Raw genomic sequence first — 24,463 nt, 5'->3', positions numbered from 1 at the left:
CAGTATCTTCTCTGTGCTGAGGCCAAAATAAAATCAGGATACCAGAGTCACTTGCAGTTCCATCTCTCAAGGCAAGGGTGCACAGGCTTTGGCCGAGGTGGGGGAAAGGGTGACCAAGCAGGGCTCAGCCAGTCTATATTGTTGTCTTCCCCTAAAACAATTGGCCTCTGATATTTACATTTATTTATTTCAGCCTTCATTTGTAAAATCACAATATACTGCAGCAGAACTTTGAGCTGTACGAGGGTCCCACCAATCAGGGCGGAGTGGAAGGAATTGTAATATAATGTACATATCTAAAATGAAGAGTAAATGCAAGTTAAACTATTCTGTATGAAGTGGTCAATTACTTAGTGTTATAATTTCTGATGTCTTCGTCTCAAACTGGAGGGTCGCTAATTTGAATCCTGGTTGGTGCACTGGGGAATAGGGACTTGTATATTCACAGTGCTATGATGTCCCTGCCTGTGTGAGACTTTGAATAGGAAAGCCAATAGTTTAAAGAAAATAATAAACTAAATATAAAATACGCGACACAAATTATAGGATGGGCTGGAGAGAGTATAAGATAAGTTGAGCATATTTTGCAAATGCTTACCGTGCTATCAGATGTTAAATTTTTAGTAATCGCAAGCATACTATAGCTAGTGTTAACCTTTTTTTTAGGTTTCCATGAAAATACTGCATTCAAGAAGTACTGGTAACAACCTTACAGTAATCTTAAAAATAGTTACTCTTTGTCACCGGGAACCTCAAGGTTTGTCGCGCGCTTGGGTGGTCTGCTCCATTGCCCGCACTCATCTAGTGCAGCTCTGTGATGCCAGCATAACTGGACCAGCCTGGAGGGCGCACATAGCTCAGCTATACAAGTCCTGCTTGTTTGGCGCTGGGTGACAGGAGCTGTCGGGCAGCAAGGATCCCAAAGTGAGTGTCCACATGCCAGTTTGTGGAGCGTGTTTGCAATACAACCCAACCAGATCAGCATACTACACAAGCAAACTGACCGAGGAGTTACAAATTAGCCATGGCGGCTACAGGCCATTGCTTACATTTATGGCCCCACTCAGGTCTCTGGCCCTCTGGACAACTATCCCGAACAGTTATTTTATCGTGGCACTCTATTTTACACAACCAACTCTCACGCCAGTGGCCTCCTCAACATGGTGCGATGTTTGGTTGACATTCGTTTGCGAAGTCCTGAAGCGTGCATAAAGCACAAGCCTGAAACCCATCGACCTATATCTTTCAGGATCAACACCTAACAAGAAGAAGAAATGCAGAACTCAAATGTTTTGATAGACCAATGTCATAGTCACAGTTTGATGCGCTGTAGTCGTTCACCGTATTTGCAGGTCTTTTGTAATTAGGCCCTGGGGTGGCAGAGTGGGCTAAAGTACGGTGATGGATTAAACCCAGATCTTTTGACTGGGTGTGAGTGTTTGATTGATTCGGATGCTCCGTCCATCACCACCCCCTTTTGTACCGTTGAATTCATAATTGACACATGGGTTTTAATGTTTTATTATCTATGATCTGTATTCTTAGGATTTGTTTTACAGGATCTAGTGCATCCAAATTTGTAGCAGTTAATGATGACTACTGTAGCAATCAAGTTTTATGAATATTTTATAGGACACTTTTTTGTAACAATTTTTGTTAATTGATACAATAAAATATATTCATTCATTCATTCATAGTCATTTTTACAGTTACGCTATCCAACACTTTCCCTACTGTTTCACTTACTGGAGTGCGAATAGTAATTTTAACCCCTACGCTATGCAACACTTTCCCTACTGTTGTGCTCACTGGAGTGGGAATAGTAATTTTAACCCCTACGCTATCCAACACCTTCCCTACTTTTGCACTCACTAGTGTGGGAATAGTAATTTTAATGTTTGAGATCACAATAGAGAGTGAGGAACTAGAGTAGCTAGTTCACTTCCCCAAGGGATGTATAATAATCAAAATGAGCTAGCTTCTTCAATAATGTACGTGTTGTATGTGTCTGGTTGGGAAAACCTATTGAAGTCAAGTCAAGTCAAAGATGCTTTATTCGGTATGTAAAAATAAAACCATATAGCAAAAAACATAATAAACAAAAAATAAAATAAATACAACATACATATGTATCAATTTGGTTTACAAAATACCTTGGTAGCTTAAATACATTATACATTTGACAACACATATCCGACAATCTTTAAAGTGCTTTTTGGTGCATTTGTCTACTAATGTATGTACAAGATTTAGCAATATTAAGGTGCAGAATCAATTAAATCATCCTCAAAGATGTATAAATTACAATGGAGCGGATTTCTACCAATACACATACACTTATCTTCTAATGTCTATGCAAATTTAGCAGTATTAAAGTGTAAAAAAAAAATATATGGTTATGTCATCCTTACAGATGTATAGCTTCAATTAAGGCATACTTCCACTGAGATATGTGCAAAATATGTCGAAGTAAAGCGCAAAGCACTATACCGTTCTTTCTGTGTACAATATACAATAGCAGCATTTGTCCGGCATTAATATATGTGCAAATTAGCATGATAAAGTACGGAGTGTCAATACCATCCTTCCCAAAATGCAATATGCATTCAGCAGCACAAGACCGAATACTTAAAAAGTCTAACTATGTCAAAATAAAGTGCAAAGCACTATACCATTCTTTCAGTGCACAATATACAATAGCAGCATTTGTACAGCGTTAGTATATGTGCAAATTAGCATGATAGCGGAGTGTCAATACCATCCTTCCCAAAGTGCAATATGCATTTAGCAGCACAAATCCGAATACTTAAAAAGTCTAACTCACTACATTCAACTAACTGTAAGTAGTATAAGTGGTAAAAGTATTCATTTCAACATAGTAAAAAGTTTAAAAAAAGCATCATTGAGTGAATTCATACGATGATTGATTTTCTTACAGAAATTCGTTTTAAAATATAAGTGGCCACATGAAAACATACGTCTGGGGTCTCTAAATTAAACATCAGTTGCATCGCTGTTTGTATACCACGCGTATTGTATTTTAAAAAGATGGGTAAGAAATAAAATTTCCTAAAAGAAGTATAAAAGTTACAGGATAGCATAAAGTGACAAGTGCTCTGTTTGGATTTATCATCACAGGGACAGGTGCCGGGTTTCTTAACCACTGGGAAGGCCACTAAGTGATGCACAATTCCCAACCGGAGACGGGTCAATACAAAACGGTGAGAGTTAATACTAACAACAGTAAAATAGGTTTGGAAGCCTTCCTTAATGTTATATTCCAGGTAGAGATTAAACGTACTTTGTTTTACATATCTTTCCATTCTAATCCCAGCTGTATATTTGAGGAGTGAGACTTTAAGCTCCCGCTTCGACTGTGTAGACCCTGTTGTTAGATCTTTAAAAATGTTTAGACCATACAGTGTCTTATACCAATGTTGTATGTGGCTTAACCAGGGGATATTTGATCGGTGGTCGAGTCTAATACAATCAGTAATTACATCCTGGGTAAACTTTGTCTCCTCCTTTGCCCAAATTGAGCGCCATAGGGACAGAGGACGTAGAACAATTAAATCATTAACATAATTTATGTCAAGTTCCCTATGTATTATCTCTGTTGAAGCCGTAGCCGGGGCCCAAATTAATCGTTTTAAAAACACATTTTCCTAGCGCTGGATCAGGTTAGCACTCTGGGCATCATGCCCCCATACCCTGTCCCCGTATATGGCTGAAGATATGCATCTTGTATTAAATATGGACAACATTTCATGAATTCTACGACCCCCTAATTTAGCAGCAAATCTAAAAATACAACTTGTATTTCTAACCATTTTAAAAAGGACACTTTTTTGTTCATTGACCCATCTCCCGTCTCCTGAAAAAGTAATGCCTAAATACCAGAAACTACTGACAGATTCTAATCTCTCCCCGTCTAAAAAAAAGGGCTTGCATTTTCTTGGTTTCTTACCACATATCATTGTAACCGTCTTGCCTTTGTTAATTTTCAGCTTCCTACTTTCAGTAAATACGTGGAACTGATTAATTAGATGTTGCAGTCCATTATGTGTCCTAGAGAGGAGGAGCGCGTCATCCGCGTACAAGAGGATTGGGATCGGGTTACCATTAATGATAGGTGCATCTGCATTAATCTGTCTTAAAATTTGATCAACTTGATTTATAAAAAGGGAGAATTATAGAGGGACAAGTACACATCCTTGTCGGATACCTCTTCTGATTTTAAAAAAAGGGGTGCATTCTCCATCTGATCCAAATCTAACTTTACTGGACAAATTATTGTACAGTCTGGCAAGCAGATGGATGATTTCAATAGGGGCACCCATCGCCAACAGGATAGGCCAGAGCAGTGCGTGTTCCACCAGATCGAATGCTGAACTCAAGTTGGCAAAGCACAGGAAAAGATTACCATCTTTAGCTTTGGTATACTTGCCGACTATGAGTTCCAGGTTCACGCACTGCTCCATTGTACCCATCCCCCTACGAAACCCATACTGCACTGGGGATAAGATGTCTTTTTCCTCAACCCAGGCTTCCAATCTCACTAATAGGACTCGACTAAGGATTTTAACTGTCGAGTCCAAAAGTGAGATGGGACGGTAATTTCGGGCTTTGGACCTAGATCCTTTTTTGTAGAGGGGTACAATAATTGACTGACCCCATGTCAGTGGTAAACTGTCTTCCACGGCCGCATTAAAATAGCGTGTTAAAATTGGTGCCCATAGAGTCCTTTCATGCTTATAAAAGTCCATGGGTACCCCATCAGGCCCAGGTGCTTTACCCCCTTGCTATTTTTAATTGCCTCTGTGACTTCATCCAAAGTTAAAAATAACTGCATTTTCTGCCATTTAGTGCATGATACTGTATCTGTATTAAAAATAGACCCATCTGAATTAAAATCAGAGTTAAACATTTCTGAGAAATGGACAATCCATGCGTGGCAGCTAACATGAGAACTCACTACGGGAATATTGTCATTCTTTAGAAAAGGACCATTAATAGTTTCCCAGAATAGTTTGTGATCTTTTGTTTCGGCAGCCATATCCAGTTTATACCAGGCATCATTTGCAACTCTTTTTTCCTGGATGCTAAAGCAGATTTATAATTAATTCGTTCTTCTCTAACTCTTTCTTTGTCTCTTGGTTTATCATCAAGCGCTGTTTTTAACTTTTTTAGAGTCTGGGCACAATGTTTGTCAAACCACACAGTTTTATTTCTCTTGGACTTTCTATTTCTTACAGCCAAGGAGTTCTTAACAGTACTCGTTATCTTTAGAAAGTTAGAGAGTAAGGTGGACGCGGTTACATTCGGTGCTAGGCAATAGTCAACCTCTCTGTGAGAAGTTGGCCCGATATGCAGCGTTCGCTATTCTAGCGACCGCTATGTATCGTTCCAACGACCCTTATGGTGTTTGGTTGTAAGTCAACCTATAGACCAGCTATCCTAGTAGCGTGGATACGAGCAGTCTAAGGCTAAAGACTCGAGAGGGCGCGTTAAGCCAGCTGTTTACTACACATGTACCCCTTGAACACCAAGTGAAAGGACACCACACAAGCGTTATGAAAATAAACAGGATATTTATTAAGATTCACAACAGCCCTGTACTCTTTATGAGGACAGGGTACTAAGCACAAACCAAATCTCTTAGGAAAATACTTCAAGTGCACAATTAAAACAAGTGTCCGAGGACACGGAAAGTTTAAGGTCTCGGGCGGACCCGATAAGGCAAGTCGGAAGCGAGGGACTCGGGACCCTAGAGTAAAGAGGCTATGCAGGCACCGAAATGCCGAGTTACCTAGCCACGAGGGCTGCGGCTGCACAAGTCTTACAGGCGTCGGGGTCTTCGCTGACGAGCCAGGAGCCGGAAGAAAAGGAGTTGCTGGCCGGCGACCAGTGATGAATAGTTCGTAGGGATCCAAGCCTGGATCAGAGATTGATGATACCTGAAAGCAGAGGGGACCAAGTTCGTACTACTAGCCAGTAGTCAGAGGGTACCAGGAAGGCACCGGTTGGCCGTCACCTCGACCAGGTGAGTGGGCGACGCTAGGCTCTGCAGTCTCACGGACCAGGAGGCGTTGTCGGCGACCACGGTGGAGGTGCGAGCTGTCCCACGAAGGATGATGCTGTCGGCGTCGCTGGGCCCAGGATGGGGCAACAAGCCTTGGCAGATCTCAGGGCCACGTGGTGGGCCTAAGATGGCGTCTTGAGTGGACCAGGAGGGCCCGGGGTGCTTCTCGCAAAGATGGAAGCAAGGGCCAGTCTGGAGCAACCAGACCAGCAGTGTTGATTGTCGGATGTCGTCACAGAAGGGCACAAGCCAGCGGCTAGTGACCAGACAACGTGCTGAGCAGCGAGCAGAAGGGCCCCACGCAGATCGTGGAGATGCTGGGAGACTGCACTTCGGTGCTGGAGCGGCTCAGGGTCGGGGCTTCTCGGACCCCAGAGCACTCACCAGAGAATTACTTCGATGGTCGTGCTGGTTAAGAAAGCGTGCAGGTTTTGATGATGGCCGGTCCCTCGAGGTCTCGTCGCACCCACAGATCACAGCTGAGCTGATGACGTGGGTAGAGGTCAGAGGTGCCAGGGAAGTCGGTTCTCGTCGAGCTGGGCCGTCGGATTCCTTGAGGAAGGACTTACAGCAAACCGCAGAGTTCTTAGATGGTGCCCGCTGATGCAGGGTGACTACTCCTTAGTCACAAGGGAGAAATCTTGAGAAGAGTCTCGAATGTCCTTTCGTAGAAAGTAGTTCTTGATTCAAAGATGATCTAATTTGGAAGGGTCCCCGCTCCGGCCTTTATCCTAAAGAAAGGGGTGGGTACATGACTAGGTCCTGCCCTAAGGGTGGGACCAGGAAGGGGGGTAGTTACACCCCTCTCCCCTGCCGGACTTTCCCCAGGCCAGGGCTGGCGCCCCTGGAACTGGTTCTGACCGGCAGATGCGTAGTGAGCACCGGGGTGCCACTCCGCAGTCACCTTCTCGCAAAAGCCCTACCTACCCAGAATACACAAACCCTGTCTGGGACGGTGCGAACACCGCCCTCAACAGGAAACCCTTTGTCCAAGCTCTCCTCGCTGGAAGGACTCCCAGCAGCAGGAGGTCAGACTCGTGTCTGTGGTGGCAGCATCCATTTTGTGGAGCTGAGGCTTTAGTTAACTTTAACCGGGGTTCACAGTTACGTACATGTCCTGTCCCTCTAGAAGGGCGGAATGCTAACCTCGTCGCCAGAATTGGTGAGGGGGCAGCATCCCGATTCGTATGACACCTTACTCGACATGCCTTGATAACGCGACACCGAAGTTACCGATGTGGTACGCGTTATCATGGAACAGCCATTGGGTCTTCATTCCGCAAGCTGCAACCGGGCTCGGCTCGGGCCAGAACCTAGTTCACACGAGCCCACGCACTCTGCCTTCAGGATTGTCAAGGCCTGCCATAGGAGTGACTGATAGGAACTCGGGTGTCCATTGGATGGTTAGATATAGAGCTACTATACCTAAAGCAAAGGGTGATTACACGACTTTGCCCCAGCTGTCATGCAGCCAGTTGTGTCAAATTTAGGCGGCCAGCCAGGGGTGGCATAATGCATGCTGCAGCCCCTGGCGGCCCTGGGTACACCTATGCCCTGCGTTACGGGGTCTGATAAGGTGGCCCAGTACCAATTGGTAAATGCACCTAGGGTACATATCGTAATTTAGAAAGAGAACAGCCAGGCTGTGGGTCTGATTGGCAGGCCCACAGCCAGAGAAAGTCGTAAACCAGTGAAACAAAAGCAAAAAATCTGGGTGATCATAGGATTGCAGACCCTACTCTCCTACATGACCCCCCCCCAAACGTCGGAACAATAAGCTAACCTTGACCAGGTGAGTCTTCTTGTTCTAAGTGGAAATATCTGGAGAGCCCATCGGCATTGCCATGATCAGTACCAGGTCTATGTTCCACTGTAAAGTCCATCCCCTGTAGGGAAATGGACCACCTAAGCAGTTTGGGGTTTTCACCCTTCATCTGATTTAGCCATAAGAGGGGCTTATGGTCAGTCTGAATCTTGAAGTGAGTGCCAAACAAGTATGGCCTCAGCTTCTTCAGGGCCCAAACCACAGCAAAGGCCTCCCTCTCAATAGCTGACCAATTCTTCTCTCTAGGGGTCAGCCTTCTGCCTATAAAAGCAATGGGCTGGTCTTGACCATCAAAATTCAGTTGAGAAAGAACAGCTCCCACACCCAACTCAGAAGCATCTGTTTGGACAATGAATGGTTTGGAGTAGTCCGGACTCTTGAGGATAGGCGCCGTGCACATGGCCTGCTTTAGGTCATCGAATGCTTTTTGACAGCTCGCTGTCCACTGAACCTTTTTTGGCATTTTCTTGCTTGTCAGTTCATTTAATGGTGTCACGATGGAACCATAGTTCCTGACAAACTTCCGGTAGTACCCAGTCAGGCCCAAGAAAGCTCGAACCTGAGTCTGGGTGGTTGGAGGAGCCCAGTCCCTGATTGACTGTATCTTGCTCTCCAGTGGCTGAACCTGGCCTCCACCTACAAGGTGGCCCAGGTATACAACCTGTGTCTGCCCTATCTGGCACTTGGTGGCCTTGATAGTGAGGCCTGCTGCTTGCAGAGCCTCTAACGCTTTCCGCAGGTGGACCAGGTGATCCTCCCAGGTGGAGCTAAAGACAGCAATATCGTCAAGATACGCCGCACAGAAGTCATCCAGCCCAGTAAGGACTTGATTCACCAACCTTTGGAAGGTGGCAGGTGCATTTTTCAGACCAAAGGGCATCACCACGAACTGATAATGCCCACCAGGGGTTGAAAATGCGGTTTTAGGCTTGGCGTCCTCAGCTAACCTGATTTGCCAATACCCAGCTGTCAGGTCAAACGTACTCAAGTAGTTGGCCGAAGCCAATCTATCGATAAGCTCGTCTGCCCTTGGTATTGGGTGGGCGTCAGTCTTAGTGACTGCATTGAGACCCCTGTAGTCTACGCAGAACCTCATCTCTTTCTTACCGCCCGGGGTGTGAGGTTTCGGCACTAGAACTACGGGACTAGCCCAAGGGCTATCCGAGGGTTCAATGACTCCCAGCTCCAACATTTTCTGCACTTCACTCTTGATGCAGTCTCTAACGTGATCCGGCTGCCGGTAGATTTTACTCTTAACGGGCAAGCTGTCACCAGTGTCAACCTCATGGGTGCACCAATCGGTCTGACTGGGTGTTAGAGAAAACATATGTCTGAAAGACTGAAGAACCTGTTTACAGTCTCTCTGTTGATGTTCGGAGAGGCTGCCACAAAAGACAACACCATCTACCGATCCATCGTCAGGATTCTGAGTGAGCAGGTCGGGGAGAGGGTCACTCTCCTCCTCCTGTCCCTCATCTAGGGCCATGAGCAAACTCATGTCCTTCCTGTCGACATATGCCTTGAGCCTGTTGACATGAAGCACCCTGTGGGGGCTCCGGGGAGTTCCCAGGTCGACCAGGTAGGTGACCTCTCCCTTTTTCTCCAGGATGGTGTAGGGCCCGGACCATTTGTCCTTGAGTGCTGCTGGGGCCACTGGCTCCAACACCCACACCTTCTGTCCGGGCTGGTAAACAGTCAAGACAGCCTTTTGGTCATGCCAAGCTTTTTGGAGTTCTTGGCTGGCCTTAAGGTTTTCAGATGCCTTCTCCATGTATTCAGCCATCCGCGAGCGGAGGCCAAGCACATAGTCCACTATGTTGGCTGCAGGCTTTTTGAGAGGTCTCTCCCATCCTTCCTTCACCAAACACAGGGGTCCTCTTACAGGATGCCCGTACAAAAGTTCAAAAGGGCTGTAGCCAACCCCCTTCTGTGGGACTTCTCTGTAGGCGAACAAGAGGCAGGGGATCAGGACGTCCCATCTACGCCGAAGCTTTTCCGGTAGTCCATGAATCATCCCTTTCAGGGTCCTGTTGAATCTCTCAACAAGCCCATTGCACTGTGGATGATAGGGTGTAGTGAACTTGTAGTTGACACCACATTCCTTCCACATAGCAGTTAAGTAGCTCGACATAAAGTTTGCACCTCTGTCGGAGACGACCTCCTTAGGGAAGCCCACTCTGGAGAATACTCCAACTAGGGCTCTTGCCACAACAGGTGCTGTAGTGGTCCTAAGGGGAATAGCTTCAGGATACCTGGTGGCATGATCCACTACCACCAGTATAAACTTGTGCCCTGATGCTGTTGGTGGTTCCATGGGACCGACGATGTCGATCCCCACCCGTTCAAAGGGCACCCCCACCACAGGCATTGGTATAAGGGGGGCCTTTGTCGTGCCACCTGACTTACCACTGGCTTGGCAAGTGACACAGGAGCGGCAAAACTCCTTGGTATCTTCGTTCATATGAGGCCAGTGAAAGTGTGAGACAAGCCTGTCCCACGTCTTCGTCTGGCCTAAGTGACCTGCTAAGGGAATCTCGTGGGCCAAGGTAAGTAGGAAACCACGCTGAGACAAGGGTACAACCAGCCTCCTGGTCATGTCAGGCTTGGGGTCTCTTGACTCAGTGTACAGGAGTCCATCTTCCCAGTATACCTTGTGGGTACCTGTGGCGTTCCCAGCAGCCTCAGCAGCAGCCTGCTGTCTGAGGGGTTCAAGAGAAGGGCAGTCTAACTGGTCCCTCCCCAGGTCTTCCCTTGAGGGTCCCCCTGAACCCAAGAATTCAACTCGATCAAGTTCGAACTCCCTAGGCTCAGTTTCCCTCAATTCCTGTAGGTCAGCCTCCTCTGAGACTTGATCCACGACCTGGGGCAAGGGGGAAGGCGCAGCCTTAACCCTACCGCTCTTTTTCTTGGGAGGTGTTTGGTCCGTTGTTCCAGGATCCAGCACCTGTTCAGTGGGGCATTTCCTGACCTGTGACCTGGTCACAGCGAACACATGTGCTGGCAAGCCTAACATTTCCATGTGAGTCCGGTGCTCCACTTCTGACCATTGTGATGACTCCAAATCATTGCCCAACAAACAATCCACTGGGAGGTCTGAACTAACTACAACCTTCTTTTGGCCAGTTACCCCTCCCCAGGAGAAAGCTACAATTGCCATACTGTGATTGGTAGTGACATTGCTTGCATTGGTCACCAGGAATTCCGTACCTGGCATGATCTGTCCAGGGTCCACAAAGTTAGGCGTCACCATGGTGACGCTGGCACAAGTGTCCCTATAGGCCTGAGCCATCTTTCCATTTATGAAAGGCGTCTGTCGGTATTTGCCCAAAGTATTGGGACTTACGTCAGGGGACACGTCCACGTCCCCTGTACTGACAAGGACAGCCTGAGTGAGTGTGCCAACTAAGTTGTCACGCCCCTCAGAACCCAGGGTTAACCCTACTAAACCCTTGGGAGGTGCACTACCACTGCTGGCTGTACTAGGGGGCACAGGTGCCTTAGGGGCTGCAGTGGCAGGAGCCTGCCCTCCTCCTTTCTTGGTGCACTCACTAAACCAGTGAGATTTACTTTTGCAGTACTGGCACCATCTTTTGGATTGGCCTTCTTTCTTCTTTTGGGGAGCCTGACCCCCACCCTCTTTGGGTTGTTGGGGACCTGTCGAAGACTTCTGGTCATTTTGTTCCCCCTTAGAATCTTTACCCTTCTGGTCTGCTTTCTTCTGACCACCTTGATTCTGGCCCTGGTTCTGTTTAACTCTTGTACGAACCCATCTGTCTGCCTTCTTTCCCAATTCTTGGGGAGTGGTCAGATCCGAGTCGACAAGATGCTGATGCAACAACTGGTTCTGACAATTGTTTAAAATTTGTTCTCTCATCATCAAATTATACAATCCTTCGTAATCAGTAACCTTACTGCCCAGCAACCAGCCCTCAAAAGCCTTAGTGGCACAATCGACAAAGTCAGACCAATCTTGAGACTGCGTTTTCTGGGTATCCCTGAACAGCACCCTGTACTGCTCAGTGGTTAGGCCGAACCCTTCAACGAGTGTATTTTTCAAGACTTGGTAATCGTTAGCGTCCTCCACCCTTGTGGTGAGGAGCTTGTCTCTTCCTTTTCCTTCAAAGGAGAGCCACAAGATAGCTGCCCACTGACTTTGGGGAACACCCTGCACAGTGCAGGCCCTCTCCAAAGCAGTAATCCATTTGTGGATGTCGTCCCCTTGTTTAAAGGGGGGCACTATCTTCCCAAGGTGTTTCGTATCAAAACTCCTTTCCCTATTGCTAGGTACATTGCTGCCACCAGTGGGGACTACCCCACTTAACTGTTGCTCTCTAGCAAAGGCAAGCCTTTCTTTGGCCAGGGCAAGTTCTTCCCTTTCAATCCTCAGATTAGCTGCCCTTTCCTTAGCTTCGTACACTCTCCTCTGAGGGGACGTCATCCCTCTTTGAGAAGAGTTGTGAGAGCCATTGGTTTGAAGGGATCTGCCAGAGTCTCTCGACAGAGATCGGGCTCGTCCATTCCCAATGTTAAGCGGACCTGACAGTAGCGCTGGGGGTCCCCCAGTACCACTATCATGTTTGCTTAAGTTGGACCTGCTTAGTCTAACGACTTCTACCTGTCCCTTATCTGCCTCATCCCCAGAGGGATCCTCATCCTCATCATCCTCCACATCTTCGTTCTCAGTTGCGAGGTGGATGAGGTCAGGATCGTCTCTGGTTCCCTCGAGGGGAGGCATGTCTCTTTCTGGATTAGAAGAGCTGGGAAGGGTCTCAGCTTTTCTGGCATCATAAGTCTCCAAGAGACCAATCAGAAAGGACGTGGTGGGGTTAGACCCCTGCTTGATCTTCCTGGAGTGACACACTTGTCTTAACTCCTTGAAGCTCAGCACAGTATATCTCGAAGGGATGACCTGTGGAGGGTCAACTGACACAAGGGGAGACTCAGAGTTTCCTCCTTTGTCCGACATACTGTTTCTAGTGTGGTGTAAGTGATGCACCTACCTACACTATGTGTTTACCTACTATTCCCTTGCTAAGAGTTGCAGCCAAGGTGTGCTAAGCCTTGAGGAGCTGCAACAGCTGGTTCAGTAGAACTCAGAGTATTCTAAGCTTTAGTTATATGTACTAACAGTACTTATGTGATCTTTCAACAAGATATTCTTAGGATACGTGTGGTAAAACAACAGCAAGCTCAAATCCCAACCGCTGCTCACCAATGTGAGAAGTTGGCCCGATATGCAGCGTTCGCTATTCTAGCGACCGCTATGTATCGTTCCAACGACCCTTATGGTGTTTGGTTGTAAGTCAACCTATAGACCAGCTATCCTAGTAGCGTGGATACGAGCAGTCTAAGGCTAAAGACTCGAGAGGGCGCGTTAAGCCAGCTGTTTACCACACATGTACCCCTTGAACACCAAGTGAAAGGACACCACACAAGCGTTATGAAAATAAACAGGATATTTATTAAGATTCACAACAGCCCTGTACTCTTTATGAGGACAGGGTACTAAGCACAAACCAAATCTCTTAGGAAAATACTTCAAGTGCACAATTAAAACAAGTGTCCGAGGACACGGAAAGTTTAAGGTCTCGGGCGGACCCGATAAGGCAAGTCGGAAGCGAGGGACTCGGGACCCTAGAGTAAAGAGGCTATGCAGGCACCGAAATGTCGAGTTACCTAGCCACGAGGGCTGCGGCTGCACAAGTCTTACAGGCGTCGGGGTCTTCGCTGACGAGCCAGGAGCCGGAAGAAAAGGAGTTGCTGGCCGGCGACCAGTGATGAATAGTTCGTAGGGATCCAAGCCTGGATCAGAGATTGATGATACCTGAAAGCAGAGGGGACCAAGTTCGTACTACTAGCCAGTAGTCAGAGGGTACCAGGAAGGCACCGGTTGGCCGTCACCTCGACCAGGTGAGTGGGCGACGCTAGGCTCTGCAGTCTCACGGACCAGGAGGCGTTGTCGGCGACCACGGTGGAGGTGCGAGCTGTCCCACGAAGGATGATGCTGTCGGCGTCGCTGGGCCCAGGATGGGGCAACAAGCCTTGGCAGATCTCAGGGCCACGTGGTGGGCCTAAGATGGCGTCTTGAGTGGACCAGGAGGGCCCGGGGTGCTTCTCGCAAAGATGGAAGCAAGGGCCAGTCTGGAGCAACCAGACCAGCAGTGTTGATTGTCGGATGTCGTCACAGAAGGGCACAAGCCAGCGGCTAGTGACCAGACAACGTGCTGAGCAGCGAGCAGAAGGGCCCCACGCAGATCGTGGAGATGCTGGGAGACTGCACTTCGGTGCTGGAGCGGCTCAGGGTCGGGGCTTCTCGGACCCCAGAGCACTCACCAGAGAATTACTTCGATGGTCGTGCTGGTTAAGAAAGCGTGCAGGTTTTGATGATGGCCGGTCCCTCGAGGTCTCGTCGCACCCACAGATCACAGCTGAGCTGATGACGTGGGTAGAGGTCAGAGGTGCCAGGGAAGTCGGTTCTCGTCGAGCTGGGCCGTCGAATTCCTTGAGGAAGGACTTACAGCAAACCGCAGAGTTCTTAGATGGTGCCCGCTGATGCAGGGTGACTTCTCCTTAGTCACAAGGGAGAAATCTTGAGAAGAGTCTCGAATGTCCTTTCGTAGAAAGTAGTTCTTGATTCAAAGATGATCTAATTTGGAAGGGTCCCCGCTCCGGCCTTTATACTAAAGAAAGGGGTGGGTACATGACTAGGTCCTGCCCTAAGGGTGGGACCAGGAAGGGGGGTAGTTACACCCCTCTCCCCTGCCGGACTTTCCCCAGGCCAGGGCTGGCGCCCCTGGAACTGGTTCTGACCGGCAGATGCGTAGTGAGCACCGGGGTGCCACTCCGCAGTCACCTTCTCGCAAAAGCCCTACCTACCCAGAATACACAAACCCTGTCTGGGACGGTGCGAACACCGCCCTCGACAGGAAACCCTTTGTCCAAGCTCTCCTCGCTGGAAGGACTCCCAGCAGCAGGAGGTCAGACTCGTGTCTGTGGTGGCAGCATCCATTTTGTGGAGCTGAGGCTTTAGTTAACTTTAACCGGGGTTCACAGTTACGTACATGTCGTGTCCCTCTAGAAGGGCGGAATGCTAACCTCGTCGCCAGAATTGGTGAGGGGGCAGCATCCCGATTCGTATGACACCTTACTCGACATGCCTTGATAACGCGACACCGAAGTTACCGATGTGGTACGCGTTATCATGGAACAGCCATTGGGTCTTCATTCCGCAAGCTGCAACCGGGCTCGGCTCGGGCCAGAACCTAGTTCACACGAGCCCACGCACTCTGCCTTCAGGATTGTCAAGGCCTGCCATAGGAGTGACTGATAGGAACTCGGGTGTCCATTGGATGGTTAGATATAGAGCTACTATACCTAAAGCAAAGGGTGATTACACGACTTTGCCCCAGCTGTCATGCAGCCAGTTGTGTCAAATTTAGGCAGCCAGCCAGGGGTGGCATAATGCATGCTGCAGCCCCTGGCGGCCCTGGGTACACCTATGCCCTGCGTTACGGGGTCTGATAAGGTGGCCCAGTACCAATTGGTAAATGCACCTAGGGTACATATCGTAATTTAGAAAGAGAACAGCAAGGCTGTGGGTCTGATTGGCAGGCCCACAGCCAGAGAAAGTCGTAAACCAGTGAAACAAAAGCAAAAAATCTGGGTGATCATAGGATTGCAGACCCTACTCTCCTACACTCTCTACTACATTTGCAGATAGTATCCTTCGTCAATTTATTGGGGTCTATTTTGGTCCATTTGATCCTCATGCCATTCAGTCTCTCGGCCGTGATCCCTTGGACAGGTCTACCATACACATTTGTTTTTGGGCCCCAACCCAATAATTCCACTGATATACTATTATGGTCACTCACAGGCTGCTCTATTACCCAGACATTGGAATAAGCAGAGCCATTGGACACCAAAATATGATCAATGTTTGAGTGGGTGTCTCTCCCTCTAAATGTGGGGCACTTTTCATTATTTTTATTCTTTGTACATTCTAGTAGCTCCAGATTTAATTTAGCTACCAGATTGTTCAGTGCACTACCATAATTACTGTGGGGGAAATGATTAAAAATAATATTGTCGCCACCCGGGTACTCTTCTCGATGTCCACAAATCCCCTTCCGGGAGTGACTACATGCTTTGATATTAAAATCTCCTACCCAAAGTATTACAGTGCTTTTGTTTGAAAGTGCGATTGTTTCTTCTATTGCACACTCAACATCCGGGACAATCTTACCCCGATTGGGCCCCACAATATTATTATAAAAATTCACAATAACTAGATCCCTACCTTTACTGTGTGTTAGTCGCAAGACTGACACATGCTCACCCACCTCCACATATCCCCCAACATTAAATTCCGTTAGTTTAGTGGAAACCAGGGTCAGTAGGCCGCCCTTTGCTCTGCCTGCCTTAGATGCTACTGCTGCCACGCTATAAGAAGTGTAACCATCAACTTGTATTTGTTCTCTACGCCATGTCTCTTGCAGACATATTATATCATAGCCCTGTATAATAAAGTTGTCCCAAAACGGAGTGCTTAATTTGGCGGCAATTCCCGCTATGTTCCAAGTGGTGATTATAAGGGAATCAACGGGGTTGCCTCTTATAGCCTCAGGATGATTGGTCAATAATGATGTTCCTAGACTCGCTATCATATTATTATCTGCAGATACGTTTACATTTGTCACAATTGCATCATTATCTTTACATTGTTCAGTACTAGTCGAGTTTAAATTTAAGTCAGCTACAACTTCTACCTAACTTTGGCCCCCCCAACTCTTTTTCGGTGGTTACTTTATCGCCAGATACAGTAATTTCAGGGTGTGGGACCATAGATGATACATTCAGTCAATCGTTCTCCTCTAATGAGCTGAACACCTGAAATCTATTGCAAATCGGAACTGTAAAGTTGTCGTATATATTGAACAGTGAAGATGGAATGGGGGGAACATTGGGGTGGTTAATGTGTATAGCTCTGGGATGCTGGAAGGAATGCGTTGTAATTTGTCTTCCTGACTGGTTCCTATAAAAGTAATCAAGTGGGAACACCGTGGTGTTATATTCACGATTGGATGGTATAGGTGCATTTAGAATCGAATCTCTCGCCCATTCAGTAGTCCTGTAATTTATAACTATGCAATCCCCATTTATCTCCTTTTTATTTGGTCCCACCCATCCTACCCTCTGCGTGGAGATAATCTGGCTAGCCCCTCGTATTGGGAAACCACAGTTTTTCACTAGCCAGTGCAGTGTTTTATTTTTTAGGGTTTCCTGGTTTTCAAATTGGGTAGGCTGCAGTTTGGGTACATTTGCAAGGATAGCTACATATGGTCTGCATTCCGGTGGTAGATTAATTGTGGCAGGGATGATATTATTAGTATGGCGCCTGGGAGCTGGCAAGTTCTTGTTGTTATGAGTGTGGTCACCTGTCTCCCTTTGTCCCCCAGCAGCTTTCTGTCCAGTTGTTATATTTGGGGCGGTGGTCGCTAACATATTCGTTCCACTTGTGGTTGCTACCGAATTCACTACCATGGTGGACACACTAGGAACTCTAGTTACTATACTTGACGTATTTTTACTCAGCCTCCCAGTTAATACATTAATTGTAGGAGACCTGGCTTGTGTGCCCAGATGTTCTAGAATATCTAGTTTAGCTATGCCCAGTTTTTGGAAAGGGAAGACCACTCGGTCCCCCCGAACGTATGGATGGGTGCCCCGATCCCCCCGGGAAACCATTTTGGGCGGGGGGCGTGGTTCGGCTGGTATGCCCAAAGTGGCGTAGCCTTCCCGCCCAGGAGGGGTTGTCCTAAACACCCGCCCGGAAGACCGCGCCCAGTGGGCGTACCTGAGGAGGGTCCCCGCCCTCCCGCCGACGGATAAATAGAACGGGAATCCAAAGAAGCGTCTTCTTGTTCCAGTGCTCTGAAGGCTGCACCACTCGTTGCTCGTGAGCCCTAGACGGAACAAGCGGCAATTTTTTGAGAACTTGTAATCTTGTTGTTTTTCTTTCAGTACCAGGAGTGCGAAGGATCTGGGACCTCGTCGATCGACTAGAGCGGATTAATCGAAGCTATGGCCGGCAAAAAAGCAGGAAAGAGCTCCGATCTGGAGAAGGTTCTGCGCACCTTGTCGAACCGAATGGCGATCATGGACCGCAAATTGGGTAAGGTAGATTCGATCGGTCGAGGTTTGGCCGAGGTTAAGAAGCAGTTAGCGGCACAGAACAATCCCTCGGGCCGTCCGAAGAAGGTGATAGGCCCGGCCTTGCCGGGAGTCGGCCCTGAGGGTAGGGGGAAACGTAGCAAGAGGAGGGCGGTTCCCGGGGATGATCAGGTCCCGGAGGTGCCCCCAGCTGCCCCCAGCTGCCCCCATCACGCCGGCGGACAGGCCGGTACCGAGTCCGGATATAGGCTTGCCAATCCCTGTTGTAATTAACCCGGTTAGTGATGATCAAATGCCCCCAGAACTGGCCCTCCAGTTAGCGGCAGTGTTGCCCAGGCTTAAAAAGAAGGCAGGGGGGGCAGTGGCTGCGAGGGATCCGGCCGAGGAAGCTAGACTAATAATCGAGCAGTTACGGCAGTCGAGAGAAGCCGGGACGGCGAATGTTCCTTCTGTTCCCCCACAGGTGGCTCCGGGAGTACCTACGGTTGGCCGGGAAAAGACAGCAGACACGACGGTTGAACCCGGTAAGAACCCATTGCCAATGGTAGGGGAAGGTTCAGTGCCTTCAAGGCGCGAAAGGGTGGCCCAGCACATCCCAGCGGCCACAAAGGAAATGATATGGGGGAACAAGTATGTGAATATGTTTTCATTGTTGACCGACCATCGTGAGATGGAATATGCAAAGACCCAGAAAGATTTATGGCACCCCAGCGTATGGCGGGCCAAGATGGCGGAATTTAGGGTCGACGAGACCGTAGCAAACTGGGTGAAGGCCTTCTCGATATTTACGGCAGTAATGGGGGAACGGAAGCCTGAAGTGTTGACTGAGTTATCCTGTTACCAGAATAGGATCATGGATTTTTATAACATATATGGGGGGGACGAGTGGAAAGGTTAGGACATGCAATTCCGAAAAGCTAAGGAGTTTGATGCAACTTTGACCTGGGACTGCCTCGACACGGTTTCGTGGCACAAGCAGCTCTTGCCTGGTTCGGCGGGTACGTCCTCGCCCGGCGGGAGCGGGCCTGGGACAGTTCGCCAAAAGCCTGTGCAGCCCTTTCGAGCAGGCGCCGGTGGGGAATTACAGCCCAAGACCGGCGGAAATGGGGGCAAGCGCGGGGTTTGTTGGGGCTTCAACAGAGGCAACTGTAACAGGCCCCAGGGAACATGTAGGTTCAGGCATGCGTGTGCGGGATTTGGGAACTCCTCACACCCGGAGAGTAGCTGTAGATCAAAGAACGGTGGTTCGGGAGGCAAGGGGGGGTCCAAGCAAGAGTGAGGTGATGCTTGGGAAACGATTGCCTTCACCTGTCGACATCATGGCTTTGACTCCCTGGTTGAACAAATACCCTGATCATGTATCCGCCGGGTTTTGAGGAACGGATTCCTATATGGCTTCAACATCCCGGCGGGGGATTTTCGGGGGGACTCCTTTTGTAAAAATCAGCTATCTGTCCAACACAACCCAGCTGTGGAGCAAAGAAAATTTCCAAAGAGGTCAGCTTGGGGCGGGTAGCGGGGCCTTTTCCATGTCCGCCGGTGGCAGACTTCGTGTGTTCACCGCTAGGAGTGGTTCCAAAGAAAGACCCAGGGGAGTTTAGACTCATTCACAACCTGTCGGCCCCGAGGGGCTCCTCGGTGAATGAAGCCATTGATCCGGATGTCTGTTCAGTTCGGTACTCATAGTTCGACGATGCCGTTGCCCTATTGAATCACCTGGGCCCCGGAGCGCTGATGGCGAAATCGGACATCGAATCGGCATTCAGGTTGCTCCCGGTACACCCGCGGGACCAGCGCTTGCTAGGTTTTACGTTCCAAGGAAGGTATTACATGGATAAATGCATGCCTTTGGGTTGCTCCATTTCTTGTGCTTATTTTGAGATGTTCAGCTGTTTTTTAGAGTGGGCATTCATCGAGGCCACAGGGCATAGACAAGTAATGCACTATCTAGATGACTTCCTGTTCTTAGGACCGGCCGGCAATGCGAAATGTGCACAGGCGCTGCAGGACTTCTGCATCCTCATGCGGGAGTTTGGAGTCCCATTGGCACCAGGTAAGACGGTGGGGCCATCTACTTCACTGGAGTTTCTGGGAATTGAGCTCGATTCAGTGGAAGGATGTTTCCGTTTGCCAATGGAAAAGGTGGCCAAGTTCAGGGCTTCCTTAACGCAATGCCTGGGCAAGGAGAAAGTGACCCTGCACCAGTTACAGCAAACAGTGGGTCAGCTTAACTTTGCCTTGAGAGTGATACCGATGGCCCGCCCCTTCTCACGCTCTATTGCACATGCTATGGTCGGCCTCAAGGAGGGACACCACCGTACGAGACTGTCGGCAGAGGTTCGCCAGGATATGCGCATTTGGTTGGCATTTCTGGCGGACTTCAACGGTCGAGTAGTGTGGAACAAACCACCAGCATCGTCGGACGAACTGGGTTTGTGGACCGATTCAGCTGGAAGCGTGGGATTTGGCGCCATCTTTGGTAACCGATGGTCAGCGCAAGTATGGCCAATGTGGTGGCACTCCAGCGGCCTGACAGGTAACATTGGGTTCTTGGAGCTGTTTCCCATTTGGGTTGCTCTGTTGGCTGGCCAGACGAGTTTAGGGACCGCTCAGTAGTGTTTTGGTCCAACAATATGACTGTGGTTGAGTGCATTAATCAGCAGGCAGCCCGCTGCAAGTGGATCTTGAGACTGTTAAAAGAAATTGTTTTACGTTGCATGAGATTGAATGTACAGTTCAGGGCAAAACATGTGCCGGGTGTACTGAATAATGCAGCTGATGCACTCTCTCGTTCACACATGCAGGCTTTCAGGGGCTATCTACCCACAGCGGACCTAGTGGCGGCACCGTTCCCCAAAGCGCTATGGCTAATCGGTGCCCCGGATTACAAGACCTCGTGGCAGCCAGCTTAGCTCCCAGGACAAGGAAGGCTTACGAAGGAGCGTTTCGTTCCTACTGCACATTTTTAGGCCCGACAGGGAGACAGAGCTGGGGACAGGAGGAATCCTTCATGGGGTTCTTGGTAGCGCTGCATAGACAAGGCCGATCAGCGGCAACGGCCAACAGACATAGGGCGGCCATTTAATTCATGGCACAACTCCACGGCATAAGGGACCCGACGGGTTCCTTTTTAGTCAGGAAAGCGCTCCGCGGCTGGCAACGCCTGGAGGGTCGCAGACAAGATGCGAGGCGCCCGATTGGTCTAGAGAGATTGTCTCTGCTCTTAGCGAAGCTGGATGAGACGTGCTCCTCCCCTTCCGAAGCAGTTCTGTTCCGGGCAGCTTTCCCCTTGGCATTCCATGGGGCTATGCGGGTAAGCGAACTCGTGGAGAGGAACAAGAGAGATACGGAGGGAGGCTTATGCAGGGATCTCGTACAAATAAGGGGTGATTCGATGCTGATCTCGATAGCCAGGTCCAAGACAGACCAGGGAGCTATGGGGGATAGTGTTGTGGTGCAGCGCGCTCGAGGGTCCCCCACTTGCCCGATAAAGTGTTTAGAGGAATATTTGGCACAGAGGTCGGCTACATGGGGAGGGAGCCTGCTTAGGCACAAGGATGGCACCCCTCTGACGAGATTTCAGTTTCAGAGGGTGCTAGCACTGACAATCGCTGCCGCGGGCATGGACCCGTGCGATTTTGGGACCCACTCATTTAGGATAGGGGCTGCTACTGAGGCTACGGCCCGGGGTCAGGGTGCGGAAGAAGTGAAACAGCTAGTCCTCGAACTGCTTCAAAAGGTATGTGCGATTGCACATGTTGTAAAAGACTGTTGAAATGTACTCACGCTTCTTGTCTTTTCTTTGAATTACAGTTTTGCAAGCCTGTGATGCGGGGCGGAATCTGGAGTCAACCCAGCACCAGGGGACCAGCGGTCGAGGATCACCGACTGGAGAGCAAGTGGTATGGGTCGTCGGCCACTCATACGTGAGGCGCGCCGGGGACGTATTCATGGCAGGTGACGCGATTCACGCATCTGGGGAATACGGGTACAGAGTGACCTTCCATGGGAAGGGTGGCCTCTGTTTTGACCAATTGCAATCATTTGTGGAGGGTCTTTTAGGGCGGCAAAGGTCACCGCCATCTATCTTGGGAAGACGAGTGTTATTAGAACAGATTCTGTCGGCAGTTAGCTGGTTGGCTAAGAGGCTCCCGGGGTGCACAATCGCCTGGTCCCACATGATCCCCAGGAAGGTTTGGCGGGGGGGTCTCTCTGTGTCAGCGTTGAACCACTCGGTAAAGAGGGTCAACAATAAGATTGGGAAATTTTTCCGCTCCGCGCAGTTACATAACATTCCTCATGGGTGTATTCGGGGTGATCACTTTTACCTGAATGATGGGGTTCACCTCTCCAGGGCGGGGAGTGATTTACTCATAGGAGACTTCATAGCATGGCTAAGGGGTTTGAGGAAAAATGACCTTTAGGAGGTGTGGGGGGCCGGATAGTCGGTCAACTATCCGGCCTGTGGCGGTAAGGTCATGATCGGTGAGCAGTAATTTCAAGGTCCCTAGAGGGGGCGCCACCCAGAATGGATGGGAGCGCCCGGGGGGAGGCGGCACCCACTACGGATGGGTCGCCTAGGGGGAGACGGCCATAGGCCCCACCCAGGGGGGAGACGGCTAGATGCCCCTCCTACGAATTTCCCGGGGGCCGGATATCCGCTCCGGCGGAAGAGAGTGTGGGGATGGGGGGGAGTCCACGCTGTCCTTCCTACAGATACCTCACACGGGAACTCGGACGACCTTTAAGATGGCGTCGAGTGAAAGGGGGCCCCCACGACAAGGGAAGTTACAGTTGGCAATGAGGGTAAAGTCCTCTGCGCATGCGCCACTCACACCGTGAGGGCGGGATTTTGGTAGTAGGGATCTGACACCGGTTAAGACCTTGCCGTGGCCCTTAATTCTAGGATGTACAATTTTAATTTAGAATGTATGCATTTTCAGGATGCTAGACTCGGCTAGGAAACCTTTGTATTAGAGATCTGTTAAGGTTAGCCAAAGAACATGTCTTCATCAAAATGTATTGAAAGTAAAATTGTACATAATTCATGAAACGTTTTAATTTAATGTTTTAAATTTTCTTTCATATTTTAATAAATACGGCCGGGGGGGTAACTCCCCCCCGCCTTCCAAAAGTTCAAACCTGTGTCTGTCTCTTCCCATTGGGGAATTGGTGTTGGGAGGGGGTGGCGGGCATCCCGGCCATATGGAAAGGGAAGACCACTCGGTCCCCCCGAACGTATGGATGGGTGCCCCGATCCCCCCGGGAAACCATTTTGGGCGGGGGGCGTGGTTCGGCTGGTATGCCCAAAGTGGCGTAGCCGGAGCACGCCCTTCCCTCCCAGGAGGGGTTGTCCTAGACACCCGCCCGGAAGACCGCGCCCAGTGGGCGTACCTGAGGAGGGTCCCCGCCCTCCCGCAGACGGATAAATAGAACGGGAATCCAAAGAAGCGTCCTCTTGTTCCAGTTCTCTGAAGGCTGCACCACTCGTTGCTCGTGAGCCCTCGACGGAACAAGCGGCAATTTTTTGACCCACCCACCAGCCCCTATTGCAATGTTTGTTTGAATAAAGTAATTGTTGATGATATCCGATTGTATTAAAGAGATGCAGTCACGTTTTCAGTGTTTATGTATGCCTTGGGATTAAAGAAATGTGTATAGGCCTTTTTTCCTTTGTAGAAAAGTAAAGGAGTATTTCGCGTAATGAAATTGTCTTCTGCTTTAGGACTTTTTTCCCTTTGTAGAAATGTAAAGTTGATGACTCGTCAAGCTGTGTCAGATTAGGCAAATTTTTTCTTCCCTTAGTAGATAAAACAACTGTCGTATTTATTTTTTGGTCGGGCGGTAAGGTCATGATCGGTGAGCAGTAATTTCAAGGTCCCTAGAGGGGGGCGCCACCCAGAATGGATGGGAGCGCCCGGGGGGAGGCGGCCATTGGCCCCTTCCCGGGGAGGCGGCACCCACTACGGATGGGTCGCCTAGGGGGAGATGGCCATAGGCCCCTCCCAGGGGGGAGACGGCTAGATGCCCCTCCTACGAATTTCCCGGGGGCCGGATATCCGCTCCGGCGGAAGAGAGTGTGGGGATGGGGGGGAGTCCACGCTGTCCTTCCTACAGATACCTCACACGGGAACTCGGATGACCTTTAAGATGGCGTCGAGTGAAAGGGGGCCCCCACGACAAGGGAAGTTACAGTTGGCAATGAGGGTAAAGTCCTCTGCGCATGCGCCACTCACACCGTGAGGGCGGGATTTTGGTAGTAGGGATCTGACACCGGTTAAGACCTTGCCGTGGCCCTTAATTCTAGGATGTACAATTTTAATTTAGAATGTATGCATTTTCAGGATGCTAGACTCGGCTAGGAAACCTTTGTATTAGAGATC

General features: G+C 49.3%; 1 pseudogene; it reads left to right on the top strand.

The window, feature by feature from the left end:
- LOC147737453 (uncharacterized) overlaps positions 1-24,463 on the top strand; it is a 110,627-nt pseudogene that overhangs the window by 65,908 nt on the left and 20,256 nt on the right.

The sequence above is a fragment of the Lissotriton vulgaris genome, chromosome 1_1 (genome assembly GCF_964263255.1).
Source record: "Lissotriton vulgaris chromosome 1_1, aLisVul1.2, whole genome shotgun sequence".
NCBI lineage: Eukaryota > Metazoa > Chordata > Amphibia > Caudata > Salamandridae > Lissotriton > Lissotriton vulgaris.
The sequence above is the reverse complement of the archived record's forward strand: the minus strand, read 5'-3'. Positions and strand labels throughout refer to the sequence as shown.